The sequence below is a fragment of the Ruditapes philippinarum genome, unplaced genomic scaffold, assembly GCF_026571515.1.
Source record: "Ruditapes philippinarum isolate M1 unplaced genomic scaffold, ASM2657151v2 ctg1796_1_1_1_1, whole genome shotgun sequence".
Taxonomy (NCBI): domain Eukaryota; kingdom Metazoa; phylum Mollusca; class Bivalvia; order Venerida; family Veneridae; genus Ruditapes; species Ruditapes philippinarum.
Genome location: NW_026859255.1, coordinates 83,352 through 97,469, shown reverse-complemented (window position 1 = coordinate 97,469; position 14,118 = coordinate 83,352). Strand labels below are relative to the sequence as shown.

General features: G+C 31.8%; 1 pseudogene; it reads right to left on the bottom strand.

Annotated features, from left to right (window-relative positions):
* Positions 1–10,760: 10,760 nt before the first annotated feature.
* On the bottom strand, positions 10,761–13,813 carry LOC132755849 (uncharacterized; annotated as a pseudogene).
* Positions 13,814–14,118: the final 305 nt, after the last annotated feature.

The window sequence follows — 14,118 nt, the reverse complement described above, 5'->3', positions numbered from 1 at the left end:
TGAAAAACTTTCCATGACAAGCAACAAGTAATATTGTAAACTTTAACCAAAAGCAGATATAAATTCTAATTGTTAAACTGATATACGATTTTACAAAATAAATGGTTTCCTTGGAAGTCGGTGCCATTAAATTCAATGGTAGATTCCCTTGTTGCTACAGAAAGTAAATGTTGCTATGAACGTCACTGGCTGCTATGGAAAATAACAGTTTGCTATGAAACATCAATGGCTGCTATGAAGCCTCTAGCTGCTAAAGAAAATAAGCTTGAGCTCTTGTAAATGTAGAGGAGAACTTTTTCACGATATACATATATGGAAAACCATATAGGTCATATGGCGACATTTCAGCTTAACTAGTGGATAAATACCTCTGGTGCCCTTCCGTGCATTATTTCAAACCGCACACTATACAGCAAATTGAGAGGGATTTTACTTTTTTAGATCAGATACTGATACATGTAGTTGTTTGTTCTAAAAAGCTTTCCTTGTATATTTTAAAGTAACGATTTGTCGTTGATCATCAAATAAAATGTCTACGTTACTTTGGTAATGAGAAGTGAAGACGATAATACAGATAATTTGATTTTAGTTTGTATTCCGGGAATGCCTAAAGCTCATGATTGTATAAAGATTACATAATGAATAAAGTACATTAATTTAGTTGTCTCGATAAATATGCAATTCTATTAAGTATTGTCCTAGTTTTGGCGTACTAGTAGACGAAGATCTTATATTATAGATACTAATATCTAATGTTTACATGCATATCTACAATTCCCTGAACATAAAAGGAAAGTATACTCTTACTTTTCATTCAATTTATTGTGAATTATTTATGCTTGACTGTTTTAAAGTAATATTTGTGATTTAATTCTATGTCTAAAACAAAATCCTTGACAAGGCATTAATTACATGGATGCATTCACTTTTAGACTCAGTTTCACTATTGAAAAAATGATTTTCTTTCTAATTTTACATTTTAAAAATATGTTGTATTTCAACAAACTATTCATAACATCCATAAGAATACAATGTTCTAATATCCTTTGTTATCATTAAAATCTAGATTATTGAATTTCGCAGAATAAGCATGGGGTAGCGAAAAACAGGGCGAAAAAGGAAACTGTACAGGGTAAACAGGGAAGACAGGGTGGCATCAAAGATTAAATAGGGAAGAGGCGTCACTTGTAAAACAGTGAGAGGGGCACTAGGCGATCATTTATTCATTTGTTGAAAGGATTAATAAACAAGGGCATTTATACTTGCTGACGTAGAGAATAAGAAAGTATAACACCGATAGTGGACTGCTGTCTTTGTTGCTTGGTACTCAATATTTTACTATTTTACTGATTTACCTAATAAGTATGAACTACTGTTATTTTACTAAGCGTTACTATGTACTTTCCAATAATATATTTTGATACATCAAGTAAGCTTGCTGAAATAACACGAAAGTAACAATATGACATTCAAAATGTAAAGGGTGGGTGTTCAGGTATGTTTCGAACTACCTTTGCATTTTGCAATATTTGTTCAAATTTTATTTTCTACTTTACACATAGTCAATAATAAACATGACTAATAAACCATCATATAGTGATCGTTTTGAATGTACCCATTATGTCCAATATTAAGAACAAGTAGGACAGTCTTTTTATATCCATAATTCTAAAAATTTGTCATTATCAATTATTGGTAATTCACAATTTTAGTTGTCACTTGTTTTGAATTTCGTCACTATTTTTGCTTAACTTGAAACAAAAGAATCAGAACATAATGTTATTTTAGAAATGACAAATGTGTATTCTTTCAAAATCTGGAAAAATTGAAGCATTTACCACAACAAAACTACATGAAAATTGCAGACTCTTTTTGTTTTGTGTCCTGCTGGGATACTTGAAGATGTGGGTCGTGTTGGGTTGTATTCATTAAACGCCGTTTTCCTTGTTGATCTTGTTTATCATATTTGATTATGGCTGTACATTAGGGATAATGGAAAAGTGCAACATTCCTTACGCCCCATAGCATAGGCTTAAACAGGACTCCCGAATGACCAGTAAAATATAACAACCTTGAAGTGAAGTGCGGCGCAACTTTTTACAACAGCCCTACGTCATTTGACACCCGCTGCTGTACAGTTTTAAGATATAGATAAAGTGTGATCCTTTGGAAGTATTAATTACAGTAAAATAAGATAATGAAATCGCACACTCGGCATCAGTGTGTTCATGAGTATGAAAGTGTCCTGGTGCCAATTTAACATATTCTTTAACAATTATGACTCCTACATAGGAAATAATATAAAAACCTAATGAGGAGTTTATAACTCTTACGTAGGACTTTTTAAGTCATACGTAGATAAAGTCCTTAGTAGGACTTTATAACTCCTATGTAGGACTTTACAACGCCTACTTAGGACTTTATAAGTCCTACATAGGCCTTTGTTTCTCCTACGTAGGAGATATAAAAGCTTAATTATGAGTTTATTAATCATACGTAGGAGTTTATAAGTCCTACATAGGACTTTGTAACTCCAACGTAGGAGATATAAAAGCCTAATTTGGTGTTGTAGGACTTTATTACTACTACGTAGAACCTTTTAACTCCTACGTAGCCTAATTAGGAGTCTATAACTCCTAAGCCGGGCTTTATTAATGTGTTTCTAGGTAGGAGTTATAAAGTCCAACGTATAAGTTAAAAACTCCTAATTAGGCTTTTTTTAAAAAAGTGCAACATCAATAGATAATTTCTTTGTTATGTTTTATATCCATTTCTTTAATATGATACATTTAGTTTAATGTTCAAATTATTTTCCTTAGGTTACGCTTTCAACATTAAACTGGTTAAATAACTTATATATTTCTGTAATATCAATAGTCTTCAATCAATGACCACACAGTATCTTGTCTATGATATATTTCTTGTCAATCTCCTTCAATAACATTATGTGTAAGGGGCTTTTATTGTTTCAATTTTCTCCAAAGCTAGCATAATTGTTCATCTCAATAAGCAATGCGCCGAACAAATGCCACTGCTGTGCTAGCTCACGGTCAAATATCAGACAAATTCGTGTCTGTTGTATAAGTCCTATACCTCTAAGCGATTTTTTTTTTAATTTGGCTCAAATGTTTACCTCAACAATGCAATATGCAGGATAAGTATTCCTGCTGGTTAATATCAAACTCAACATAGAAGTTGGTGTCTGCTCCCTTTGCCCTCACAGAAGTATTTCTCCTTCAATCTTGTTTCAAAATACATCTTAACAAGGCATGTATAGAACCTAGGCCACTGTTGTATTGTCTCAATGTCATGAAGGTAAAGGTTACCCTTCAAACTCAAATGTGAAATTTAAGTCAATTTTGTGTCTGCTTAACTAAATCTTATATAAAATTAAAACTTAACTTAAATTTCAGCTCAACAATGTGATGTGCAGAATCAATTCAGCTACTGTTAAGACTTAACGTCAAGGTCACCCTTGAAGATCTATGTCTGACAAGTTTTGTCGCTTTCTAGTTCCAATACAAGAAGAAGGATTTACTTTAAACTTGGCTATACTGTCTCCCTCAACAAGGCGATTCCCAGAACCTTTGCCGCGGCAGTGTTGGCATAAGGTCAAGATCACCTTGAATTTCAAATATAAGACTATTTGTGTCTGTTCTATGCATCTTATACCCAATTTATGTTGTTGTTTTTTTTCAAAAAAAGCTTGGATTTTGACCTCAAAATGTTATTGCAGAACCAATGCTTCATTGTTCCGGCTCAAGGTCGAATCCTATACCAGTTATAGATTGGTTCAAAAACACCCCAACAAAGCAATTTGCAATACATATGCTGCCACTGTGCAAGGTAAAGGTCACCTCTAAAGATTAAATTCGAACATAGTATGCATGTAATTTAAATTCTTTACTTTTCAATAACTTTTTGTTAATTTAATTCCAATGTTTCCTTAAAAAAATAATGATAAATTGCCCTTCAGAATATTCAATAAAGTGTCAAAGAGATAAGATTGGGGTTTTCGCCATCATTGTGTCAGTTTTATTTTCTTTGTTTGTGTGTGTGTGTTTGATTCTCTTTTTTGTTTGTTCGTTCATGAAATGTCTTTAATTCCATATTACTGACATTGTGTCAAAGTTCTGTCTCGTCTTTATTTGAGCTTTTGAGGTATTCCATGCTTTTGCATTGTACAAACATCATTTGCTGAATAAAATATTTTATACCTTTTTTATTTTATCTGTTTTGCGTATGGATTACTTAATTTGAGAAAACATGTGTTTCACAAAGTCGTCATAGAATTTTACGCTGCTAAAACACATCCGACAGAATCCAGTATGTCTTGTCTGCCACGTAACAAATAATATTACTTTTATTTCACATGGCATCATTCACAGAAGATATGTGGTTAGTTCTTAAAAATTATGCTTCAAATACTACAGGGCGTTATAAATAATAAAAAAGAAACTAGTCATCTATATCGTAAATAAAAGTTTATGTTAGATAAAACTGATCTTCCCTCGAAACAAAAGGTATTTATTATAGCGCAAGATAATAACGTTTAATGCTATAAATCAAAATTAGGGTAGAAGGTTGTTTCTCTTAGTATCAAAATCCATTTATACATATTGTATTTGTCGAATTAAAATCTCACTTTATTTATAGATGTTTCAGTTATTACATCATTAAACACGCTTCAACGTTATTTATTTTATTTATGGTAAGTGTTATCAATTTAAGAAATAGTTTAATGTATTACTATGGAAATGTATCATAATTTGTACATTGGGGTATAATAAAACACGCTGTGAAATAATATAATAAATAATTATAAATATATGAACGCCATACCGTCATATTATGTTGATATTTTATATCATTTCATACAATTCATGCAACATTTATTGTCTGTTGCAGAGTTAAAAGATTTGGTTAAAATTTTGTTCAGTAATAATGTGTATATTTTGACTGTTAATATTACGTTTCTATCATCGATGTGGCCACTGTTGTTCTTTAATAACATTTAAATGAAACGTTGCAGGCTCGCTTTTATGAACGTAATTGATAAAATCAAGCTTACACCTTACACCTATTAAAACAGAATTCAACATTCAGACATGATAATGGCAAACTTTAAACCAAGGATCCTCTGCAGATGTTTTCAGTCATTTTCTTTTTCAGAGTAATTATTCTAATTGTTGATAATCGTTGAAATGCATTTCACACATTTTGGGCTAAGAATAACACAAAAACACGATTTTCAATTTATATCTATCGTGAGCATATTTCTTGATGATCATTTGCATTTATTTTCGTATTAATTGCCCGCCCGAGTTAATCTATATAAGAAATTCAAAATTTATGTTTTAAGGGTTTTGGACCTCGGTGGAGTTCACCATAATTCCGCCATAGAAATTAAAGACGTTACTATTTGGTTGCTGCTTGTCATTATGCGACAATGGGACGAAGATATCTATAATGATCTGTGGACCGAAGGTATTGTTCTTTAAATAATATTGTTGTGCTTTACGATAATAAAACAACTCTGATTTATTAAAGGGGCAACTCTTTACGGCCCCTACAAAATCTGCTTGTGTGATGTTTTAATTACCCTCTTTTAGTGCAAACCAAAGCTGGTCTCATGGGAGAAAAAATAAGTACAATTTTAGAAATACATATTATTTTTTCATCGCATGCTAGATATTCAATGTAAATCGAAGTTATATAAAAGATAAATGGGTTTGCGACCATCCGCGCAGTCTGATCAGGATCCATGCTGTTCGCTATCAGCTTCTTTACTTGTTATAGGGTTTGTTAGCGAACAGCATGGATCCTGATCAGACTGCGCGGATTTGCAGGCTGGTCTGGATCCATGCTAGTTGCAAACGCATTACGTTGGTTTTGTCATGGCGCGGCTCATTTTTATCTCTCTTTGAATTATTATTGTGAGTGCATATTCGGCATTAAGGTTACTTAAAAACACAATGTGCTATTTGCAGAAATATTTTTAACCCGGGTTTGTTGGTGCTGATTTTTTGTGGTATTTTCTTTTGCTTTGTAATTTATTAATTCATTTGAGAATAAAATTTGTTCATATCAATAAGTTTGCTGATATGTTACTGGTATATGTTACTGGTAATGGTTATAAGAAATTTAATATATTTTGAAAAACGTCTTTAAAATGTAAATCAGTGTCTACTTCTTAAATTTACATATATGTTTATAAATTTAGACTACATAACAAATTAATATATTTCAGACTCATTTGGAAATAATTATTCTTTGCTTTGAACTTCTTATGTATAACATTATCCTATAAGAGGATAGAAAATAATGCGATATTTGAAAGCTGCAGACAAGGTTTCAGTGACATTTTCAAGAGACAATTAAAAAGCAAAACCACATACCTCGCATGCATTTTGTGTATATGCACTCGTCTAATGCTGCAGATACAACTTTATTAAAAGCAATTCAGCATTTGACAGTTAATCAAATGATGACATTCAAGGACCTTATTTTAAATGTGTCTGCTACACAGTTGAACATTTATTTTTCAAAACGATTTTTAGATAGATTTATTTTGAAAAGTCAGATATGGTTTTGCTATTAGCTTGAAATTACAAAATGCGCATTACGTTGGAAAGAACATAATCATTGTACGCTGTTGTTACAGATTTTTGCAAACCAAATTCATTTTTTTAATATAAAAGTAGATGATAATAACTGTTTCTAACAACACAAACTGTAATCACAATGAGGAAGTCAATTAAAAATATCTTTTTTTGTAAATTGTGTTTGTAATATAAAGGGATGGGTTTTGGTTTTCTAAGAAATTGACTTTAAATTTGCATCTTCAGTGATGAATCGTCAAGGAACAAAGAAATATGTTTTATTATTGTCAAAAATAGTTTTAGAATGCATCAACATTAAGACACAATCTATAACGTCTTAATACGATTTTTTTACAGCTCCTTCATTACAAATTAATGTTTTTACTTGAGTTGTTGCTTAACATTCTATATTAAATATGTTCACATCAGGAACGTGTTTAGTGTTGGATTGTATATTAGAGAAAAAATAGAGTCAATTAGCTAATCACAATTATCACGGCATAGACGTAAAGACATTTATTAAAATGATAATTGCTGTTTTAATACTTATGCAAATAAAACGACATGGAACTGTACACACGCACATGGAGGGCTGCGCTTTAATCGTAAACGAAAGAACAATTCATATCATAGAAACCTTATATTCTATCAATAATACGAATGTCCAATTTCCATCAACATTCCATTTCAATGAACAATATAACAACAGTAAATGTCAAAGAAACTTTACTTCATATCAGTGCACACACTTAAGGATCAGAATTACAGAAACCAAGTAAAATGTATTACAGCTAACATGTATAAATGGCTGGTAGAGTTTCATATTTCAAAGACTTCGTTCGATTGATATAATTAAATAATGTTCGTGCGTTATCAGATTTATTACGAAAAGACACTAACATTGCAATTAAGGATTAAGTATTCTTAACTTAATCAATTTAAATGCGTGATGAAAATTCTAGCATGGAATAAAATATAGTTACTATATAATTGATATGGTATGATCAAATTATCACTAGAATTAATCATTTGATTTGTACTGTGTATACAGTGTCTATTATAAACGTAATGACAACAAGCATATGGAGATAGTTGTAGATAGCCTTCGAATGAATAACTCGTAACTCGCTCGCGCATCCAGAGAAAGTATTTACCATACCAAAAGACTAAAACAGGTTCATGCCTTTTATTTTCTATAATGAACAAAAAAATTAGGAACCCAAAGATTTTCAAAAGTCATGTTAATGTTTTTTTCCTAAAATCACATATGGCGCAAAACTGACGTCATTTAATTACTGTTTTTATAAACTCAAGAGTTAATTGCACAAGCTTTGTTTTGTCGTAGGATAATTCACGAAGATTGTTCACTATCTACTTTTATGAAAATTATTCCTTGCTTTAGAATTCAGTAAGATCAAAGAGAGCTGAATCATATTAGATCAAAGAGAATTTAACATTTAATCAAGATGTGTGTGCATTACACTGTAAATCTTTTCAGTGTAAAACTACACTTGATATTTTTATTGCTTGAAGGAACATCTTGTCATTACTTGTTCAAGAAAATAAGCTCGTTTTGTAATTTGTAAAAGATATGGCATTGTAATTTTCATTATGATAGAGTGATTGGTTTTTTGGGGAATTGAGATACCTTTGCTGAAGAAAGTAGAAAAAGCCACAATTTACAAAATAAAAAATAAACAAAGATATAAAAACAAAGAAGAAGAAGAATAAAAAAATAAAAATAAAACAAACAAAAATATAGGAGAGAAGGAATACAACTTTACACAATCACCAAGATTGATACATTCACAAAATTAGATTTGAGCAAAATTTTATTCTTTGCTTTTGTAAGATGGTATGGTAACTCAAAACGAAACCGATATGATTATTTGGCATTAAGATAAACCGCAATCATTGTCACATGCAAGTTTATGCGTTATTACGAGTCGGAAAATTAAAGTTGCTGAATATGGAAAATCTATCTGGATGTATATTTTGTCGCAATGCATAGGCAAAGGAAAAACTCATTCATCTAAGGGATAATAAATAACATTAAGAATATAATAATATACCTCAGAATATAATATACATGTACTGAATTTCTAACCTTTTAATTTATTCAGTTTTGAACCGTTAAATAACACAATTATTAGCTTCTTTCCAAGTCATTTTGGACCGACTTTGTATTGCACAAGTCAGTTTACCAATTTTTATAATTGATTATTTTTGCATTTTTTTAGACGTGATAGGATTAGCGATATACCAATAGGATATTGAGGAGTCATGTGCACATACATAATCTTTTTTGTGATAATGAAATGTTCCAAATCAGCACTGAAAAAGCAAAAAATGGATTATGCACACACAGTTTAGTGAATACAATTGTAAGACCGCGAACTAACTTACTGCAAAGCATTAGTATGCATGATAATTTTATGCAAATCTGCTGCTTTTATTGCTCGGTGGTTAAGTGTTTCGGTTAAGTTAATATGAATACACATTGTCTCGACAAACTAACATAAAACAATTTTGTAAAATGTTTTATATTTATAACACGTGACAACATTTATATGGGTGTCTGTTAGAAGTAAATGAATCAACGTTATGGTAGTGAAAACGATTAATTTGTACAGTTTATTCATAATTAAGGCATCTAAAACAGTCACAGAAAAACATTTAATCTGAAACAATAGACCGGGAAACAAGTATCTGCAATAAATGAAAAATGTTTCGATCGAAATATGGCGTGTCTCTTTTATGTCATCGGTTTATGTTAATATTTCGTTTAAACAGTATTTATTTCCAACGGTTCAAACACATACATGTACAATTATGATAGTATTAATATGAATATATGTACCGCTATCATTTTATTATCATAGTAAACCAGGATGTTCCTTACATAAAAATATTGATAACATATATTATAAAAGGTCTTGTTTATTATAGTGTCACCCCTACTGAAAGGGCCAGCCATTTTGACTTATGAGACACCTTTTGGTTGCATACCATGTACCTCCCAATTCCTACCACTATGCCAGGCGCCAGGCGGATAGAAATCGGTAACCATTCATTTTAACTACCTCGCGGCTCACGAAGCGGCCATTTCGGAACGAGTCCCACGAGAAACATTCATCCTTCAATTAACGCTCCCCGTGGGGCTCGAACCTTCGACCTCCCGATCCGAAGGCGGACGCCTTAACCACTAGGCCAACGGTACCGGTTTTGAATGTCTATATAAACACGTTTCACAAAGCAAAATGTCTTATTTACTTTTGTTTTTATTATCATTTTACATAAATAAGGACTTTCAATATACAAAAATACCAATTCATCATTCCTAAGCAAGTTGCATACTTTTGTTGAAACAAGTATTTATAAATTATCAGATATATTCAGATAAACACATTCGCATGTCTTTATTTCTGTTCATACTCAACGTGACAAATGGCCAGATTTAAGATTCTGAAATGCGACAATGTGGTGGTGGTATAGGTAGTTTTCACTCCGGATCAAGTCAGTAAGCCACATCGAATTTACCAGAGCACAGTTCAACCACTTCATCGTTCCTGGACAGGCTGTCAAGCAGTTTACCTTCACTTTCTACCTTATGAGCTTAACGGACGGCTATGCGAAAATGTCTTCTCATGGACTTCATTTATAAGCTACCTATTTCTCTCTATTGTTCATAAGTAAAAACCACAAATTTGAGTGTTGTTTTTTTGCAACATTAACGAAATATGAATCAACGGTTTTGGGCCATCCTTAAAAAAATGTTTTTTTTGTAGTGCTCCGACCCTGATTTCTAGAGGTGGGTAGGAAGGTAGGTATTTTTTGTTGGAATATCATATGATAAATAATAAGCAGTTTGCAATCCCTGGGCAACATTTTCGTGTATTATTATGCTATGCAACAAACAAATATTTAGTAAAATAAAATACGACTTAAAAATGCAAAACTTTTTTGTGATTTATTCCAAATGTGAAGGCTATTAAGTCTTTTCAATGTCTGAGACTGACTGTTTCTTTCTTTTATAATATGTCAAAACAGTTTCCAATATTGAGTTCATCCTTAAGTTTTCACTACCTTCTCTATAGCATCATCCTAAATTAAGTTTCTTTAACAGTTTGTTTTTAAAAACACACATACTGTACAGTTTTACTTAAACACTTTACTGTTCACCCTAATATTAACAGAAAAAGTCACATGCATCATGTCAGAATTAGTTTTTCTTTGGGGTCTTTTGATGACTGGTTTCCCAGAAGCTACACAGTTAGTACACATTGGTAGAACAACTCTATAAGCCTTCATCACATCAGCATCTCTTACTGCATCTTCGTCTGCACAGTAACAACACAGATCTTTGCGTGTGATGTGGGTTGCTGAATAGTTTGCCAGTTCAATAGGAGTTGTGCAGCACATTTGCAACAACAACCAACAAAGACCACTCCTTGTAATCCATCACCTTAAATAAGTGTTATCATATTTTATTTTGATTTTAAATTGTTATGAAATGTTCAATTAACCTGACTAAGATATTTGTAATGGTTGTGTCTTGTTCTTTATATCAAAACATAAAACTTGAAACAAAAAGTATACAGTCATAAATGATAAACAGGAAACAGTATGATATTAATACTTGGTTTAACAAGGCAAATAAAATTACAGATGCAACAGATGAATTCATCTTTTAAAATTCTGTATGTATTACAGCATTGAAGTAATCTTAGTACAAGTACATATTTATAAACTTGGACACTTTTAATTTATAACCATACCAACTGGAGAAATAACTGAGCCACATGTATATGTATATTTCTCCAACAATCTACGTAGACATCTTTCTTCGCGTAAAGTCAACGCATTCTTACTGTTAATACATGTACACCTAGGCTTCCCACATTCGCAACAGTTCACTGTAAATCTTACATTTTGAGCCACAAGGATCCTTTAGGACAACCCAGGAATTTGAAGAAATGAAAAGAATTTTAATAAACATATTTTCTATACACTGTCAGATGAAAGAAATTTAAGACATTTTAAGGTCATGCGGTGACCTTCTAGCTTTACAGGTGGAGGGATATCTCAGGCGCACTTCTGTACATAATTTCATGCATGTCACAGTGGGCAAGTTAGAAGTAAGAAGTTAATGTATGGTATCATATAAGCTTCTTCACAGGATTGAATCATTAAGTTGCTGGAAGGATTCAAACTCCATCAAAGAGTGGCACTTAATAAATGCTGGAAAGCAAAAACCTTAACCCCTCAGCCACAGATGCCAACTCTGTGTAAAAGTATTGAAATGATTATTAAACAATTACATGTTGTTCTTTATTTAAATACCTGATGATCTTCAGCCACTTTTGCTACCGATGGAGTCCGACCTGATGGCATGTCAGTTTCTGATATTTCCTTCCCAAGAACATCACTGAATGGCTTATAATGATCTCGGTCGTCTGGTTTAATCTCAGGATCTGGCAAGAAATGGGGTACTTGTCCTATATTGTTTCTGAATGGCGGGCAACAGGTAGTTTCATGACATTTTCTCACCTTTTACAATATTAATATACATGCAAAAACATTTGTCAAAATAAGCCGCAAAAAAGTATAATGATATAAATATTATAAATGAACACAACCTATTTTGATATTGATAGACAATTTCAGATTTAAACATTTGTTAATATATGCCTAAAATCACTGAACATTTTTAGGCTGATATTGTTATGCTAAATGCTGCCTTTAATATTAAATCATAATTTTACACAATTTTGGATAAATTTATTGACATGTTAATTGTTAGTCTATTAAAGTTAATTAATAATTTATATCACGTTTTATGCTGTTACTATAAAACACATCCTAGTAAACTAATATTAATGAACTATTTACAACCATCACCATTGAAAATGAAAAGGTTTAAGTATAGAAGAATATGCCAATGTGTTACAAATACTAGATTAAAAAATGTTTTTGCGTTTAATAGGAACATGTTTTGTATCAATTAATGCATTCTGATAAGGAACTAAGTATTTAAGCTAGTATATTCAAAAAGAAACAAAGCAAAAATACTATATTAGTACAGGAAGAAAACAGAGAGAGTATGAAATATACAGAGTAAATTTATGTTTGTCAGATTGAAAAAAAAAATTGGAATATAAATTATTCATGAAATATTCACACATTTTTAAATATTCATTTACTAAGTATATGCCTAAATCTACATTTATTGTACTCTGCCACTTCATCTTACACACCATTTAATACTTACACTGAATCCATATTATTTCCTGTAGACATGAGGATATTAATACTTTACACAACAATCAAACAACTTTTTAAATACATTTACTGAGATATCTATTAATATGCAATAAAAATTCTGACAAATCATTTAATGTCTGTGAAACAAGCAAACTAAATTTTGACAACAATTCTTTAGTATGACAACTATAGTTTCAGTCTCACGTCAACTTCAATGTGACCTAAAATGATTTTGTTAAATATTATACAAAATTGATTTCTGTCAGGACAGTTTTCGGTTTTGTAGTACGATTAAGATTAAGTAACAAAAGAATCTGACACATATTTCTATATTATTGAAGAAGAAATATATTAATGCTGAGAAATGTTTACCTGAAAGATATAGTTTCTCTCTCACGATAGTGTTTGTTCATAAACTCTTTGTATCCATCATATTTTTTTAGATCATTCTTTGTGTATTTCCCTACTGTAATATCTGGGTCCACTAACCGACGTACATTTAATTCGAATTCAGAAATTTCTTCATCTGGTGCAGTTCTAGCAGCAATTAGTATGTCTTAGTCCAAGAGTTTGAACAAGATAATCAGGGATAGCTTCACTAATGAATAAGTAGTCCGATGATCTGGACCGCCATCTGTGAAAAGAAGTAAATATGGATTAGGACTGTCCTCATTGGTGGGTTTCAAAATTTTCATCAATTAAGTGGCATGCCTAAATGGGGAAGAAGTTTGGAAAATACTGTCCTTGAAAGTAACATGTACTTGTCCTCTGTAATAACTTTCAGTTGCATCATTCGGAATATCTATACGCAAACATACCGATGGTGTTAAGGACCCTTTTTAGCCTACATCATGATCAAGCGCCCCTAATACTGATGAGCATGGCACAATGGATTTTTTGCCTCCAAATTCTGTTGATATTGCCGTCCCAGGTTCCCCAAAATCCATCCAGGCAAAGAAATGTGTTGCATTCATTGAACATAACAGATTATTGTTTTACGTAGTTAAAAATTGCTGCACAATAATGTTCATCAACATGGGCAGCTCGTAGTTGCCTAGTTTGTACTTTATGTTGCAAGTTTATACGCCCTTTATAAAGTGTGGCAGTGTTTGTGTATGCATGTTTTGGGACCAAAGCAAAGAGGACTGTACTTTCAGATGGTATAGGCGTGCCTTGTGGACATTTTTTGTTGTTTGATCAATCAAGTCTCTCACTGATATGTACTTGCTGAAATGTTGCACTGTTTCATGCC